Source organism: Salmo salar, chromosome 17 (genome assembly GCF_965601325.2).
Source record: "Salmo salar chromosome 17, fSalSal1, whole genome shotgun sequence".
Taxonomy (NCBI): Eukaryota; Metazoa; Chordata; class Actinopteri; order Salmoniformes; family Salmonidae; genus Salmo; species Salmo salar.
The window spans coordinates 15,637,070-15,654,884 of record NC_138307.1 but is presented as its reverse complement, the minus strand read 5'-3'; the positions used below and the strand labels follow the sequence as shown (position 1 = coordinate 15,654,884).

Sequence of the window (17,815 nt, the reverse complement as noted above, 5' to 3'; positions counted from 1 at the left end):
TTTCTCTATATCATGGGCATGTGTAAGTGTCTTCCGTTACACATTTTTTTTACTGCTTCTATCAGTTCGTATAGGTCAAAAGGATTTCAGAGTACCCCAGTGGCCTAAGACACTGGCCTCCTAAGCCATGGATTGTGGGTCTTACTCTTATCTGCAGTGGTTGAAAGCAGAGTGGCGCAGCGGAAGCGTGCTGGGCCCATAACTCAGAGGTCGATGGATCGAAACCATCCTCTGCTAAACAGTTTATTTCTAGCAATGAAGTGCGAACAGTTAATTTTTTTCTCTATATCATGGGCATGTGTAAGTGCCTTCCGTTACACATTTTTTTTACTGCTTCTATCAGTTCGTATAGGTCAAAAGGATTTCACAGTACCCCAGTGGCCTAAGACACTGGCCTCCTAAGCCATGGATTGTGGGTCTTACTCTTTTCTGCAGTGGTTGAAAGCAGAGTGGCGCAGCGGAACCGTGCTGGGCCCATAACCCAGAGGTCGATGGATCGAAACCATCCTCTGCCAAACAGTTTATTTCTAGCAATGAAGTGTGAACACATTTTATTTTCTCGCTATAGCATGGGCATGTGTCAGTGCCTTCCGTAACACATTTTTTTTACTGCTTCTATCTGTTCGTATAGGTGAAAAGGATTTCACAGTACCCCAGTGGCCTAAGACACTGGCCTCCTAAGCCATGGATTGTGAGTCTTACTCTTTTCTGGAGTGGCTAAAAGCAGAGTGGTGCAGCGGAAGCGTGCTGGGCCCATAACCCAGAGGTTGATGGATTGAAACCATCCTCTGCTAAACAGTTTATTTCTAGCAATGAAGTGTGAACACATTTTATTTTCTCGCTATAGCATGGGCATGTGTCAGTGCCTTCCGTTACACATTTTTTTTACTGCTTCTATCTGTTCGTATAGGTGAAAAGGATTTCGCAGTACACCAGTGGCCAGAGACACTGGCCTCCTAAGCCATGGATTGTGATTCCTACTCTTTTCATGGTGTGGTCGAAAGCAGAGTGGCGCAGCGGAAGCGTGCTGGGCCCATAACCCAGAGATTGATGGATCGAAACCATCCTCTGCTAAACAGTTTATTTTAGCAATGAAGTGCGAACAATACAAATTTTTCTCTATATCATGGGCATGTGTAAGTGCCTTCCGTTACACATTTTTTTTACTGCTTCTATCAGTTCGTATAGGTCAAAAGGATTTCACAGTACCCCAGTGGCCTAAGACACTGGCCTCCTAAGCCATGGATTGTGGGTCTTACTCTTTTCTGCAGTGGTTGAAAGCAGAGTGGCGCAGCGGAAGCGTGCTGGGCCCATAACACAGAGGTCGATGGATCGAAACCATCCTCTGCTAAACAGTTTATTTCTAGCAATGAAGTGTGAACACATTTTATTTTCTCGCTATAGCATGGGCATGTGTCAGTGCCTTCCGTTACACATTTTTTTTACTGCTTCTATCAGTTCGTATAGGTCAAAAGGATTTCACAGTACCCCAGTGGACTAAGACACTGGCCTCCTAAGCCATGGATTGTGGGTCTTACTCTTTTCTGCAGTGGTTGAAAGCAGAGTGGCGCAGCGGAAGCGTGCTGTGCCCATAACACAGAGGTCGATGGATCGAAACCATCCTCTGCTAAACAGTTTATTTCTAGCAATGAAGTGTGAACACATTTTATTTTCTCGCTATAGCATGGGAATGTGTCAGTGCCTTCCGTTACACATTTTTTTTACTGCTTCTATCTGTTCGTATAGGTGAAAAGGATTTCGCAGTACACCAGTGGCCAGAGACACTGGCCTCCTAAGCCATGGATTGTGATTCCTACTCTTTTCATGGTGTGTTCGAAAGCAGAGTGGCGCAGCGGAAGCGTGCTGGGCCCATAACCCAGAGGTCGATGGATCGAAACCATCCTCTGCTAAACAGTTTATTTTAGCAATGAAGTGTGAACAATAATGTTTTTTCTCTATATCATGGGCATGTGTCAGTGCCTTCTGTTACAAATTTTTTATACTGCTTCAATGAGTTTGTACTGGTCGTAAAAGGTATACAGTCCCCCAGTGGCCTAATGGATAAGGCACTGGCATACTAAGCCAGTGATTGTGGGTTCAAGTCCCATCTGGGGTGTTTGAAAGCAGAGTGGCGCAGCGGAAGCGTGCTTGGCCCATAACCCAGAGGTCGAAGGATCGAAACAATCCTCTGCTAAACAGATTATTATTACCAATGAAGTGGGAACAATTAATTTTTTTCTCTATATCATGGGCATGTGTAAGTGTCTTCCGTTACACATTTTTTTTACTGCTTCTATCAGTTCGTATAGGTCAAAAGGATTTCACAGTACCCCAGTGGCCTAAGACACTGGCCTCCTAAGCCATGGATTGTGGGTCTTACTCTTATCTGCAGTGGTTGAAAGCAGAGTGGCGCAGCGGAAGCGTGCTGGGCCCATAACACAGAGGTCGATGGATCGAAACCATCCTCTGCTAAACAGTTTATTTCTAGCAATGAAGTGCGAACAGTTAATTTTTTTCTCTATATCATGGGCATGTGTAAGTGCCTTCCGTTACACATTTTTTTTACTGCTTCTATCAGTTCGTATAGGTCAAAAGGATTTCACAGTACCCCAGTGGCCTAAGACACTGGCCTCCTAAGCCATGGATTGTGGGTCTTACTCTTTTCTGCAGTGGTTGAAAGCAGAGTGGCGCAGCGGAACCGTGCTGGGCCCATAACCCAGAGGTCGATGGATCGAAACCATCCTCTGCCAAACAGTTTATTTCTAGCAATGAAGTGTGAACACATTTTATTTTCTCGCTATAGCATGGGCATGTGTCAGTGCCTTCCGTAACACATTTTTTTTACTGCTTCTATCTGTTCGTATAGGTGAAAAGGATTTCACAGTACCCCAGTGGCCTAAGACACTGGCCTCCTAAGCCATGGATTGTGAGTCTTACTCTTTTCTGGAGTGGCTAAAAGCAGAGTGGCGCAGCGGAAGCGTGCTGGGCCCATAACCCAGAGGTTGATGGATTGAAACCATCCTCTGCTAAACAGTTTATTTCTAGCAATGAAGTGTGAACACATTTTATTTTCTCGCTATAGCATGGGCATGTGTCAGTGCCTTCCGTTACACATTTTTTTTACTGCTTCTATCTGTTCGTATAGGTGAAAAGGATTTCGCAGTACACCAGTGGCCAGAGACACTGGCCTCCTAAGCCATGGATTGTGATTCCTACTCTTTTCATGGTGTGGTCGAAAGCAGAGTGGCGCAGCGGAAGCGTGCTGGGCCCATAACCCAGAGGTCGATGGATCGAAACCATCCTCTGCTAAACAGTTTATTTTAGCAATGAAGTGCGAACAATAAAATTTTTTCTCTATATCATGGGCATGTGTAAGTGCCTTCCGTTACACATTTTTTTTACTGCTTCTATCAGTTCGTATAGGTCAAAAGGATTTCACAGTACCCCAGTGGCCTAAGACACTGGCCTCCTAAGCCATGGATTGTGGGTCTTACTCTTTTCTGCAGTGGTTGAAAGCAGAGTGGCGCAGCGGAAGCGTGCTGGGCCCATAACACAGAGGTCGATGGATCGAAACCATCCTCTGCTAAACAGTTTATTTCTAGCAATGAAGTGTGAACACATTTTATTTTCTCGCTATAGCATGGGCATGTGTCAGTGCCTTCCGTTACACATTTTTTTTACTGCTTCTATCAGTTCGTATAGGTCAAAAGGATTTCACAGTACCCCAGTGGCCTAAGACACTGGCCTCCTAAGCCATGGATTGTGGGTCTTACTCTTTTCTGTAGCGGTTGAAAGCAGAGTGGCGCAGCGGAAGCGTGCTGGGCCCATAACACAGAGGTCGATGGATCGAAACTATCCTCTGCTAAACAGTTTATTTCTAGCAATGAAGTGCGAACAGTTAATTTTTTTCTCTATATCATGGGCATGTGTAAGTGCCTTCCGTTACACATTTTTTTTACTGCTTCTATCAGTTCGTATAGGTCAAAAGGATTTCACAGTACCCCAGTGGCCTAAGACACTGGCCTCCTAAGCCATGGATTGTGAGTCCTACTCTTTTCTGCAGTAGTCTAAAAGCAGAGTGGCGCAGCGGAAGCGTGCTGGGCCCATAACCCAGAGGTCGATGGATTGAAACCATCCTCTGCTAAACAGTTTATTTTTAGCAATGAAGTGCGAACAATAATTTTTTTTCTCTATATCATGGGCATGTGTAAGTGCCTTCCGTTACACCTTATTTTTACTGCTTCTATCAGTTCGTATAGGTCAAAAGGATTTCACAGTACCCCAGTGGCCTAAGACACTGGCCTCCTAAGCCATGGATTGTGGGTCTTACTCTTTTCTGGAGTGGTTGAAAGCAGAGTGGCGCAGCGGAAGCGTGCTGGGCCCATAACCCAGAGGTCGATGGATCGAAACCATCCTCCGCTAAACAGATTTTTTTTAGCAATGAAGTGCGAACAATACATTTTTTTCTCTATATCATGGGCATGTGTAAGTGCCTTCCGTTACACCTTTTTTTTTACTGCTTCTATCAGTTCGTATAGGTGAAAAGGATTTCGCAGTACACCAGTGGCCTGAGACACTGGCCTCCTAAGCCATGGATTGTGATTCCTACTCTTTTCTGCATAGTCTAAAAGCAGAGTGGCGCAGCGGAAGCGTGCTGGGCCCATAACCCAGAGGTCGATGGATCGAAACCATCCTCTGCTAAACAGCATATTTTTAGCAATGAAGTGCGAACAATTAAATTTTTTCTCTATATCATGGGCATGTGTAAGTGCCTTCCGTTACACCTTTTTTTTACTGCTTCTATCAGTTCGTATAGGTGAAATGGATTTCACAGTACCCCAGTGGCCTAAGACACTGGCCTCCTAAACCAGTGATTGTGGGTTCAGGTCCCATCTGGGGTGTTTGAAAGCAGAGTGGCGCAGCGGAAGCGTGCTGGGCCCATAACCCAGAGGTCGATGGATTAAAACCATCCTCTGCTAAACAGTTTATTTTTAGCAATGAAGTGCGAACAATAATTTTTTTTCTCTATATCATGGGCATGTGTAAGTGCCTTCCGTTACACATTTTTTTTACTGCTTCTATCAGTTCGTATAGGTGAAAAGGATTTCACAGTACCCCAGTGGCCTAAGACACTGGCCTCCTAAGCCATGGATTGTGGGTCTTACTCTTTTCTGGAGTGGTTGAAAGCAGAGTGGCGCAGCGGAAGCGTGCTGGGCCCATAACCCAGAGGCCGATGGATCGAAACCATCCTCTGCTAAAAAGATTTTTTTTAGCAATGAAGTGCGAACAATACATTTTTTTCTCTATATCATGGGCATGTGTAAGTGCCTTCCGTTACACCTTTTTTTTTACTGCTTCTATCAGTTCGTATAGGTGAAAAGGATTTCACAGTACCCCAGTGGCCTAAGACACTGGCCTCCTAAGCCATGGATTGTGGGTCTTACTCTTTTCTGGAGTGGTTGAAAGCAGAGTGGCGCAGCGGAAGCGTGCTCGGCCCATAACCCAGAGGTCGATGGATCGAAACCATCCTCTGCTAAACAGTTTATTTTTAGCAATGAAGTGCGAACAATACATTTTTTTCTCTATATCATGGGCATGTGTAAGTGCCTTCCGTTACACATTTTTTTTACTGCTTCTATCAGTTCATATAGGTGAAAAGGATTTCACAGTACCCCAGTGGCCAGAGACACTGGCCTCCTAAGCCATGGATTGTGGGTCTTACTCTTTTCTGGAGTGGTTGAAAGCAGAGTGGCGCAGCGGAAGCGTGCTCGGCCCATAACCCAGAGGTCGATGGATCGAAACCATCCTCTGCTAAACAGCATATTTTTAGCAATGAAGTGCGAACAATTAATTTTTTTCTCTATATCATGGGCATGTGTAAGTGCCTTCCGTTACACCTTTTTTTTACTGCTTCTATCAGTTCGTATAGGAGAAAAGGATTTCGCAGTACACCAGTGGCCTGAGACACTGGCCTCCTAAGCCATGGATTGTGATTCCTACTCTTTTCTGCATAGTCTAAAAGCAGAGTGGCGCAGCGGAAGCGTGCTGGGCCCATAACCCAGAGGTCGATGGATCGAAACCATCCTCTGCTAAACAGATTTTTTTTAGCAATGAAGTGCGAACAATTAATTTTTTTCTCTATATCATGGGCATGTGAAAGTGCCTTCCGTTACACCTTTTTTTTTACTGCTTCTATCAGTTCGTATAGGTGAAAAGGATTTCGCAGTACACCAGTGGCCTGAGACACTGGCCTCCTAAGCCATGGATTGTGATTCCTACTCTTTTCTGCATAGTCTAAAAGCAGAGTGGCGCAGCGAAGCGTGCTGGGCCCATAACCCAGAGGTCGATGGATCGAAACCATCCTCTGCTAAACAGCATATTTTTAGCAATGAAGTGCGAACAATAATTTTTTTTCTCTATATCATGAGCATGTGTAAGTGCCTTCCATTACACATTTTTTTTACTGCTTCTATCAGTTCATATAAGTGAAAAGGATTTCACAGTACCCCAGTGGCCAGAGACACTGGCCTCCTAAGCCATGGATTGTGATTCCTACTCTTTTCACGGAGTGGTTGAAAGCAGAGTGGCGCAGCGGAAGCGTGCTGGGCCCAGAGGTCGATGAATCAAAACCATCCTCTGCTAAACAGTTTGTTTTTAGCATTGAAGTGCGAAGAAAAAAAATCTGCTATATCATGGGCATTTGTCAGTGCCTTCTGTTACACATTTTTTTTACTGCTTCAATGAGTTTGTACTGGTCATAAATGAACTACAGTGCCCCAGTGGCCTAATGGATAAGGCACTGGCCTCCTAAGTCAGTGATTGTGGGTTCAAGTCCCATCTGGGGTGTTTGAAAGCAGAGTGGCGCAGCGGAAGCGTGCTGGGCCCATAACCCAGAGGTCGATGGATTGAAACCATCCTCTGCTAAACAGTTTATTTTTAGCAATGAAGTGCGAACAATAATTTTTTTTCTCTATATCATGAGCATGTGTAAGTGCCTTCCGTTACACATTTTTTTTACTGCTTCTATCAGTTCGTATAGGTGAAAAGGATTTCACAGTACCCCAGTGGCCAGAGACACTGGCCTCCTAAGCCATGGATTGTGATTCCTACTCTTTTCACGGAGTGGTTGAAAGCAGAGTGGCGCAGCGGAAGCGTGCTGGGCCCAGAGGTCGATGAATCAAAACCATCCTCTGCTAAACAGTTTGTTTTTAGCATTGAAGTGCGAAGAAAAAAAATCTGCTATATCATGGGCATTTGTCAGTGCCTTCTGTTACACATTTTTTTTACTGCTTCAATGAGTTTGTACTGGTCGTAAATGAACTACAGTGCCCCAGTGGCCTAATGGATAAGGCACTGGCCTCCTAAGCCAGTGATTGTGGGTTCAAGTCCCATCTGGGGTGTTTGAAAGCAGAGTGGCGCAGCGGAAGCGTGCTGGGCCCATAACCCAGAGGTCGATGGATTGAAACCATCCTCTGCTAAACAGTTTATTTTTAGCAATGAAGTGCGAACAATAATTTTTTTTCTCTATATCATGGGCATGTGTAAGTGCCTTCCGTTACACCTTTTTTTTACTGCTTCTATCAGTTCGTATAGGTGAAAAGGATTTCACAGTACCCCAGTGGCCTAAGACACTGGCCTCCTAAGCCATGGATTGTGGGTCTTACTCTTTTCTGGAGTGGTTGAAAGCAGAGTGGCGCAGCGGAAGCGTGCTGGGCCCATAACCCAGAGGTCGATGGATCGAAACCATCCTCTGCTAAACAGATTTTTTTTAGCAATGAAGTGCGAACAATACATTTTTTTCTCTATATCATGGGCATGTGTAAGTGCCTTCCGTTACACCTTTTTTTTACTGCTTCTATCAGTTCGTATAGGTGAAAAGGATTTCACAGTACCCCAGTGGCCTAAGACACTGGCCTCCTAAGCCATGGATTGTGGGTCTTACTCTTTTCTGGAGTGGTTGAAAGCAGAGTGGCGCAGCGGAAGCGTGCTGGGCCCATAACCCAGAGGTCGATGGATCGAAACCATCCTCTGCTAAACAGCATATTTTTAGCAATGAAGTGCGAACAATACATTTTTTTCTCTATATCATGGGCATGTGTAAGTGCCTTCCGTTACACCTTTTTTTTACTGCTTCTATCAGTTCGTATAGGTGAAAAGGATTTCGCAGTACACCAGTGGCCTGAGACACTGGCCTCCTAAGCCATGGATTGTGATTCCTACTCTTTTCTGCATAGTCTAAAAGCAGAGTGGCGCAGCGGAAGCGTGCTGGGCCCATAACCCAGAGGTCGATGGATCGAAACCATCCTCTGCTAAACAGTTTATTTTTAGCAATGAAGTGCGAACAATAATTTTTTTTCTCTATATCATGGGCATGTGTAAGTGCCTTCCGTTACACATTTTTTTTACTGCTTCTATCAGTTCGTATAGGTGAAAAGGATTTCACAGTACCCCAGTGGCCTAGAGACACTGGCCTCCTAAGCCATGGATTGTGATTCCTACTCTTTTCTCGGAGTGGTTGAAAGCAGAGTGGCGCAGCGGAAGCGTGCTGGGCCCAGAGGTCGATGGATCAAAACCATCCTCTGCTAAACAGCATATTTTTAGCAATGAAGTGCGAACAATTAAATTTTTTCTCTATATCATGGGCATGTGTAAGTGCCTTCCGTTACACCTTTTTTTTACTGCTTCTATCAGTTCGTATAGGTGAAAAGGATTTCACAGTACCCCAGTGGCCTAAGACACTGGCCTCCTAAGCCAGTGATTGTGGGTTCAGGTCCCATCTGGGGTGTTTGAAAGCAGAGTGGCGCAGCGGAAGCTTGCTGGGCCCATAACCCAGAGGTCGATGGATTAAAACCATCCTCTGCTAAAAATATTTTTTTTAGCAATGAAGTGCGAACAATACATTTTTTTCTCTATATCATGGGCATGTGTAAGTGCCTTCCGTTACACCTTTTTTTTTACTGCTTCTATCAGTTCGTATAGGTGAAAAGGATTTCACAGTACCCCAGTGGCCTAAGACACTGGCCTCCTAAGCCATGGATTGTGGGTCTTACTCTTTTCTGGAGTGGTTGAAAGCAGAGTGGCGCAGCGGAAGCGTGCTGGGCCCATAACCCAGAGGTCGATGGATCGAAACCATCCTCTGCTAAACAGATTTTTTTTAGCAATGAAGTGCGAACAATACATTTTTTTCTCTATATCATGGGCATGTGTAAGTGCCTTCCGTTACACCTTTTTTTTACTGCTTCTATCAGTTCGTATAGGTGAAAAGGATTTCACAGTACCCCAGTGGCCTAAGACACTGGCCTCCTAAGCCATGGATTGTGGGTCTTACTCTTTTCTGGAGTGGTTGAAAGCAGAGTGGCGCAGCGGAAGCGTGCTGGGCCCATAACCCAGAGGTCGATGGATCGAAACCATCCTCTGCTAAACAGCTTATTTTTAGCAATGAAGTGCGAACAATTAATTTTTTTCTCTATATCATGGGCATGTGTAAGTGCCTTCCGTTACACCTTTTTTTTACTGCTTCTATCAGTTCGTATAGGTGAAAAGGATTTCGCAGTACACCAGTGGCCTGAGACACTGGCCTCCTAAGCCATGGATTGTGATTCCTACTCTTTTCTGCATAGTCTAAAAGCAGAGTGGCGCAGCGGAAGCGTGCTGGGCCCATAACCCAGAGGTCGATGGATCGAAACCATCCTCTGCTAAACAGTTTATTTTTAGCAATGAAGTGCGAACAATAATTTTTTTTCTCTATATCATGGGCATGTGTAAGTGCCTTCCGTTACACATTTTTTTTACTGCTTCTATCAGTTCGTATAGGTGAAAAGGATTTCACAGTACCCCAGTGGCCTAGAGACACTGGCCTCCTAAGCCATGGATTGTGGGTCTTACTCTTTTCTGGAGTGGTTGAAAGCAGAGTGGCGCAGCGGAAGCGTGCTGGGCCCATAACCCAGAGGTCGATGGATCAAAACCATCCTCTGCTAAACAGTTTGTTTTTAGCATTGAAGTGCGAAGAAAAAAAATCTGCTATATCATGGGCATTTGTCAGTGCCTTCCGTTACACATTTTTTTTACTGCTTCTATCAGTTCGTATAGGTCGAAAAGGATTTCACAGTACCCCAGTGGCCTAAGACACTGGCCTCCTAAGCCAGTGGATTGTGGGTCTCTACTCTTTTCTGGAGTGGTTGAAAGCAGAGTGGCGCAGCGGAAGCGTGCTGGGCCCATAACCCAGAGGTCGATGGATCGAAACCATCCTCTGCTAAACAGCATATTTTTAGCAATGAAGTGCGAACAATTAATTTTTTTCTCTATATCATGGGCATGTGTAAGTGCCTTCCGTTACACCTTTTTTTTACTGCTTCTATCAGTTCGTATAGGTGAAAAGGATTTCGCAGTACACCAGTGGCCTGAGACACTGGCCTCCTAAGCCATGGATTGTGATTCCTACTCTTTTCTGCATAGTCTAAAAGCAGAGTGGCGCAGCGGAAGCGTGCTGGGCCCATAACCCAGAGGTCGATGGATCGAAACCATCCTCTGCTAAACAGCTTATTTTTAGCAATGAAGTGCGAACAATTAATTTTTTTCTCTATATCATGGGCATGTGTAAGTGCCTTCCGTTACACATTTTTTTTACTGCTTCTATCAGTTCGTATAGGTGAAAAGGATTTCACAGTACCCCAGTGGCCTAAGACACTGGCCTCCTAAGCCATGGATTGTGGGTCTTACTCTTTTCTGGAGTGGTTGAAAGCAGAGTGGCGCAGCGGAAGCGTGCTGGGCCCATAACCCAGAGGTCGATGGATCGAAACCATCCTCTGCTAAACAGTTTATTTTTAGCAATGAAGTGCGAACAATAATTTTTTTTCTCTATATCATGGGCATGTGTAAGTGCCTTCCGTTACACATTTTTTTTACTGCTTCTATCAGTTCGTATAGGTGAAAAGGATTTCACAGTACCCCAGTGGCCTAAGACACTGGCCTCCTAAGCCATGGATTGTGGGTCTTACTCTTTTCTGGAGTGGTTGAAAGCAGAGTGGCGCAGCGGAAGCGTGCTGGGCCCATAACCCAGAGGTCGATGGATCGAAACCATCCTCTGCTAAACAGTTTGTTTTTAGCATTGAAGTGCGAACAATAAAAATATTCTGCTATATCATGGGCATGTGTAAGTGCCTTCCGTTACACATTTTTTTTACTGCTTCTATCAGTTCGTATAGGTGAAAAGGATTTCACAGTACCCCAGTGGCCTAAGACACTGGCCTCCTAAGCCATGGATTGTGGTTCCTACTCTTTTCTGCAGTGTCTGAAAGCAGAGTGGCGCAGCGGAAGCGTGCTGGGCCCATAACCCAGAGGTCGATGGATCGAAACCATCCTCTGCTAAACAGTTTATTTTTAGCAATGAAGTGCGAACAATAATTTTTTTCTCTATATCATGGGCATGTGTAAGTGCCTTCCGTTACACATTTTTTTTACTGCTTCTATCAGTTCGTATAGGTGAAAAGGATTTCACAGTACCCCAGTGGCCTAAGACACTGGCCTCCTAAGCCATGGATTGTGGGTCTTACTCTTTTCTGGAGTGGTTGAAAGCAGAGTGGCGCAGCGGAAGCGTGCTGGGCCCATAACCCAGAGGTCGATGGATCGAAACCATCCTCTGCTAAACAGCTTATTTTTAGCAATGAAGTGCGAACAATTAATTTTTTTCTCTATATCATGGGCATGTGTAAGTGCCTTCCGTTACACCTTTTTTTTACTGCTTCTATCAGTTCGTATAGGTGAAAAGGATTTCGCAGTACACCAGTGGCCTGAGACACTGGCCTCCTAAGCCATGGATTGTGATTCCTACTCTTTTCTGCATAGTCTAAAAGCAGAGTGGCGCAGCGGAAGCGTGCTGGGCCCATAACCCAGAGGTCGATGGATCGAAACCATCCTCTGCTAAACAGTTTATTTTTAGCAATGAAGTGCGAACAATAATTTTTTTTCTCTATATCATGGGCATGTGTAAGTGCCTTCCGTTACACATTTTTTTTACTGCTTCTATCAGTTCGTATAGGTGAAAAGGATTTCACAGTACCCCAGTGGCCTAGAGACACTGGCCTCCTAAGCCATGGATTGTGATTCCTACTCTTTTCACGGAGTGGTTGAAAGCAGAGTGGCGCAGCGGAAGCGTGCTGGGCCCATAACCCAGAGGTCGATGGATCGAAACCATCCTCTGCTAAACAGTTTGTTTTTAGCAATGAAGTGCGAACAATAAAATATTTTCTGCTATATCATGGGCATGTGTCAGTGCCTTCCGTTACACATTTTTTTTACTGCTTCTATCAGTTCGTACTAGGTCGAAAAGGATTTCACAGTACCCCAGTGGCCTAAGACACTGGCCTCCTAAGCCATGGATTGTGGGTCTCTACTCTTTTCTGGAGTGGTTGAAAGCAGAGTGGCGCAGCGGAAGCGTGCTGGGCCCATAACCCAGAGGTCGATGGATCGAAACCATCCTCTGCTAAACAGTTTATTTTTAGCAATGAAGTGCGAACAATAATTTTTTTTCTCTATATCATGGGCATGTGTAAGTGCCTTCCGTTACACATTTTTTTTACTGCTTCTATCAGTTCGTATAGGTGAAAAGGATTTCACAGTACCCCAGTGGCCTAAGACACTGGCCTCCTAAGCCATGGATTGTGGGTCTTACTCTTTTCTGGAGTGGTTGAAAGCAGAGTGGCGCAGCGGAAGCGTGCTGGGCCCATAACCCAGAGGTCGATGGATCGAAACCATCCTCTGCTAAACAGTTTATTTTTAGCAATGAAGTGCGAACAATAATTTTTTTTCTCTATATCATGGGCATGTGTAAGTGCCTTCCGTTACACATTTTTTTTACTGCTTCTATCAGTTCGTATAGGTGAAAAGGATTTCACAGTACCCCAGTGGCCTAAGACACTGGCCTCCTAAGCCATGGATTGTGGGTCTTACTCTTTTCTGGAGTGGTTGAAAGCAGAGTGGCGCAGCGGAAGCGTGCTGGGCCCATAACCCAGAGGTCGATGGATCGAAACCATCCTCTGCTAAACAGCTTATTTTTAGCAATGAAGTGCGAACAATTAATTTTTTTCTCTATATCATGGGCATGTGTAAGTGCCTTCCGTTACACCTTTTTTTTACTGCTTCTATCAGTTCGTATAGGTGAAAAGGATTTCGCAGTACACCAGTGGCCTGAGACACTGGCCTCCTAAGCCATGGATTGTGATTCCTACTCTTTTCTGCATAGTCTAAAAGCAGAGTGGCGCAGCGGAAGCGTGCTGGGCCCATAACCCAGAGGTCGATGGATCGAAACCATCCTCTGCTAAACAGTTTATTTTTAGCAATGAAGTGCGAACAATACATTTTTTTCTCTATATCATGGGCATGTGTAAGTGCCTTCCGTTACACATTTTTTTTACTGCTTCTATCAGTTCGTATAGGTGAAAAGGATTTCACAGTACCCCAGTGGCCTAAGACACTGGCCTCCTAAGCCATGGATTGTGGGTCTTACTCTTTTCTGGAGTGGTTGAAAGCAGAGTGGCGCAGCGGAAGCGTGCTGGGCCCATAACCCAGAGGTCGATGGATCGAAACCATCCTCTGCTAAACAGCTTATTTTTAGCAATGAAGTGCGAACAATTAATTTTTTTCTCTATATCATGGGCATGTGTAAGTGCCTTCCGTTACACATTTTTTTTACTGCTTCTATCAGTTCGTATAGGTGAAAAGGATTTCACAGTACCCCAGTGGCCTAAGACACTGGCCTCCTAAGCCATGGATTGTGGGTCTTACTCTTTTCTGGAGTGGTTGAAAGCAGAGTGGCGCAGCGGAAGCGTGCTGGGCCCATAACCCAGAGGTCGATGGATCGAAACCATCCTCTGCTAAACAGTTTATTTTTAGCAATGAAGTGCGAACAATAATTTTTTTCTCTATATCATGGGCATGTGTAAGTGCCTTCCGTTACACATTTTTTTTACTGCTTCTATCAGTTCGTATAGGTGAAAAGGATTTCACAGTACCCCAGTGGCCTAAGACACTGGCCTCCTAAGCCATGGATTGTGGGTCTTACTCTTTTCTGGAGTGGTTGAAAGCAGAGTGGCGCAGCGGAAGCGTGCTGGGCCCATAACCCAGAGGTCGATGGATCGAAACCATCCTCTGCTAAACAGTTTATTTTTAGCAATGAAGTGCGAACAATAATTTTTTTTCTCTATATCATGGGCATGTGTAAGTGCCTTCCGTTACACATTTTTTTTACTGCTTCTATCAGTTCGTATAGGTGAAAAGGATTTCACAGTACCCCAGTGGCCTAAGACACTGGCCTCCTAAGCCATGGATTGTGGGTCTTACTCTTTTCTGGAGTGGTTGAAAGCAGAGTGGCGCAGCGGAAGCGTGCTGGGCCCATAACCCAGAGGTCGATGGATCGAAACCATCCTCTGCTAAACAGCTTATTTTTAGCAATGAAGTGCGAACAATTAATTTTTTTCTCTATATCATGGGCATGTGTAAGTGCCTTCCGTTACACCTTTTTTTTACTGCTTCTATCAGTTCGTATAGGTGAAAAGGATTTCGCAGTACACCAGTGGCCTGAGACACTGGCCTCCTAAGCCATGGATTGTGATTCCTACTCTTTTCTGCATAGTCTAAAAGCAGAGTGGCGCAGCGGAAGCGTGCTGGGCCCATAACCCAGAGGTCGATGGATCGAAACCATCCTCTGCTAAACAGTTTATTTTTAGCAATGAAGTGCGAACAATACATTTTTTTCTCTATATCATGGGCATGTGTAAGTGCCTTCCGTTACACATTTTTTTTACTGCTTCTATCAGTTCGTATAGGTGAAAAGGATTTCACAGTACCCCAGTGGCCTAAGACACTGGCCTCCTAAGCCATGGATTGTGGGTCTTACTCTTTTCTGGAGTGGTTGAAAGCAGAGTGGCGCAGCGGAAGCGTGCTGGGCCCATAACCCAGAGGTCGATGGATCGAAACCATCCTCTGCTAAACAGTTTATTTTTAGCAATGAAGTGCGAACAATAATTTTTTTCTCTATATCATGGGCATGTGTAAGTGCCTTCCGTTACACATTTTTTTTACTGCTTCTATCAGTTCGTATAGGTGAAAAGGATTTCACAGTACCCCAGTGGCCTAAGACACTGGCCTCCTAAGCCATGGATTGTGGGTCTTACTCTTTTCTGGAGTGGTTGAAAGCAGAGTGGCGCAGCGGAAGCGTGCTGGGCCCATAACCCAGAGGTCGATGGATCGAAACCATCCTCTGCTAAACAGCTTATTTTTAGCAATGAAGTGCGAACAATAATTTTTTTCTCTATATCATGGGCATGTGTAAGTGCCTTCCGTTACACATTTTTTTTACTGCTTCTATCAGTTCGTATAGGTGAAAAGGATTTCACAGTACCCCAGTGGCCTAAGACACTGGCCTCCTAAGCCATGGATTGTGGGTCTTACTCTTTTCTGCAGTGGTTGAAAGCAGAGTGGCGCAGCGGAAGCGTGCTGGGCCCATAACCCAGAGGTCGATGGATCGAAACCATCCTCTGCTAAACAGCTTATTTTTAGCAATGAAGTGCGAACAATTAATTTTTTTCTCTATATCATGGGCATGTGTAAGTGCCTTCCGTTACACATTTTTTTTACTGCTTCTATCAGTTCGTATAGGTGAAAAGGATTTCACAGTACCCCAGTGGCCTAAGACACTGGCCTCCTAAGCCATGGATTGTGGGTCTTACTCTTTTCTGGAGTGGTTGAAAGCAGAGTGGCGCAGCGGAAGCGTGCTGGGCCCATAACCCAGAGGTCGATGGATCGAAACCATCCTCTGCTAAACAGTTTATTTTTAGCAATGAAGTGCGAACAATAATTTTTTTTCTCTATATCATGGGCATGTGTAAGTGCCTTCCGTTACACATTTTTTTTACTGCTTCTATCAGTTCGTATAGGTGAAAAGGATTTCACAGTACCCCAGTGGCCTAAGACACTGGCCTCCTAAGCCATGGATTGTGGGTCTTACTCTTTTCTGGAGTGGTTGAAAGCAGAGTGGCGCAGCGGAAGCGTGCTGGGCCCATAACCCAGAGGTCGATGGATCGAAACCATCCTCTGCTAAACAGTTTATTTTTAGCAATGAAGTGCGAACAATAATTTTTTTCTCTATATCATGGGCATGTGTAAGTGCCTTCCGTTACACATTTTTTTTACTGCTTCTATCAGTTCGTATAGGTGAAAAGGATTTCACAGTACCCCAGTGGCCTAAGACACTGGCCTCCTAAGCCATGGATTGTGGGTCTTACTCTTTTCTGCAGTGGTTGAAAGCAGAGTGGCGCAGCGGAAGCGTGCTGGGCCCATAACCCAGAGGTCGATGGATCGAAACCATCCTCTGCTAAACAGTTTATTTTTAGCAATGAAGTGCGAACAATAATTTTTTTTCTCTATATCATGGGCATGTGTAAGTGCCTTCCGTTACACATTTTTTTTACTGCTTCTATCAGTTCGTATAGGTGAAAAGGATTTCACAGTACCCCAGTGGCCTAAGACACTGGCCTCCTAAGCCATGGATTGTGGGTCTTACTCTTTTCTGGAGTGGTTGAAAGCAGAGTGGCGCAGCGGAAGCGTGCTGGGCCCATAACCCAGAGGTCGATGGATCGAAACCATCCTCTGCTAAACAGCTTATTTTTAGCAATGAAGTGCGAACAATTAATTTTTTTCTCTATATCATGGGCATGTGTAAGTGCCTTCCGTTACACCTTTTTTTTACTGCTTCTATCAGTTCGTATAGGTGAAAAGGATTTCGCAGTACACCAGTGGCCTGAGACACTGGCCTCCTAAGCCATGGATTGTGATTCCTACTCTTTTCTGCATAGTCTAAAAGCAGAGTGGCGCAGCGGAAGCGTGCTGGGCCCATAACCCAGAGGTCGATGGATCGAAACCATCCTCTGCTAAACAGTTTATTTTTAGCAATGAAGTGCGAACAATAATTTTTTTCTCTATATCATGGGCATGTGTAAGTGCCTTCCGTTACACATTTTTTTTACTGCTTCTATCAGTTCGTATAGGTGAAAAGGATTTCACAGTACCCCAGTGGCCTAAGACACTGGCCTCCTAAGCCATGGATTGTGGGTCTTACTCTTTTCTGGAGTGGTTGAAAGCAGAGTGGCGCAGCGGAAGCGTGCTGGGCCCATAACCCAGAGGTCGATGGATCGAAACCATCCTCTGCTAAACAGTTTATTTTTAGCAATGAAGTGCGAACAATAATTTTTTTCTCTATATCATGGGCATGTGTAAGTGCCTTCCGTTACACATTTTTTTTACTGCTTCTATCAGTTCGTATAGGTGAAAAGGATTTCACAGTACCCCAGTGGCCTAAGACACTGGCCTCCTAAGCCATGGATTGTGGGTCTTACTCTTTTCTGGAGTGGTTGAAAGCAGAGTGGCGCAGCGGAAGCGTGCTGGGCCCATAACCCAGAGGTCGATGGATCGAAACCATCCTCTGCTAAACAGTTTATTTTTAGCAATGAAGTGCGAACAATAATTTTTTTTCTCTATATCATGGGCATGTGTAAGTGCCTTCCGTTACACATTTTTTTTACTGCTTCTATCAGTTCGTATAGGTGAAAAGGATTTCACAGTACCCCAGTGGCCTAAGACACTGGCCTCCTAAGCCATGGATTGTGGGTCTTACTCTTTTCTGGAGTGGTTGAAAGCAGAGTGGCGCAGCGGAAGCGTGCTGGGCCCATAACCCAGAGGTCGATGGATCGAAACCATCCTCTGCTAAACAGCTTATTTTTAGCAATGAAGTGCGAACAATTAATTTTTTTCTCTATATCAT

At 44.9% G+C, this 17,815-nt stretch overlaps 2 non-coding genes across 2 annotated transcripts; both read left to right on the top strand.

The window, feature by feature from the left end:
* The first annotated feature begins 6,773 nt into the window (after positions 1 to 6,773).
* Positions 6,774 to 6,846, top strand: trnar-ccu (transfer RNA arginine (anticodon CCU)). The gene has a single exon. It is a non-coding gene; the product is annotated as a tRNA-Arg (tRNA).
* Positions 6,847 to 7,327: 481 nt separating this feature from the next.
* Positions 7,328 to 7,400, top strand: trnar-ccu (transfer RNA arginine (anticodon CCU)). The gene has a single exon. It is a non-coding gene; the product is annotated as a tRNA-Arg (tRNA).
* Positions 7,401 to 17,815: the final 10,415 nt, after the last annotated feature.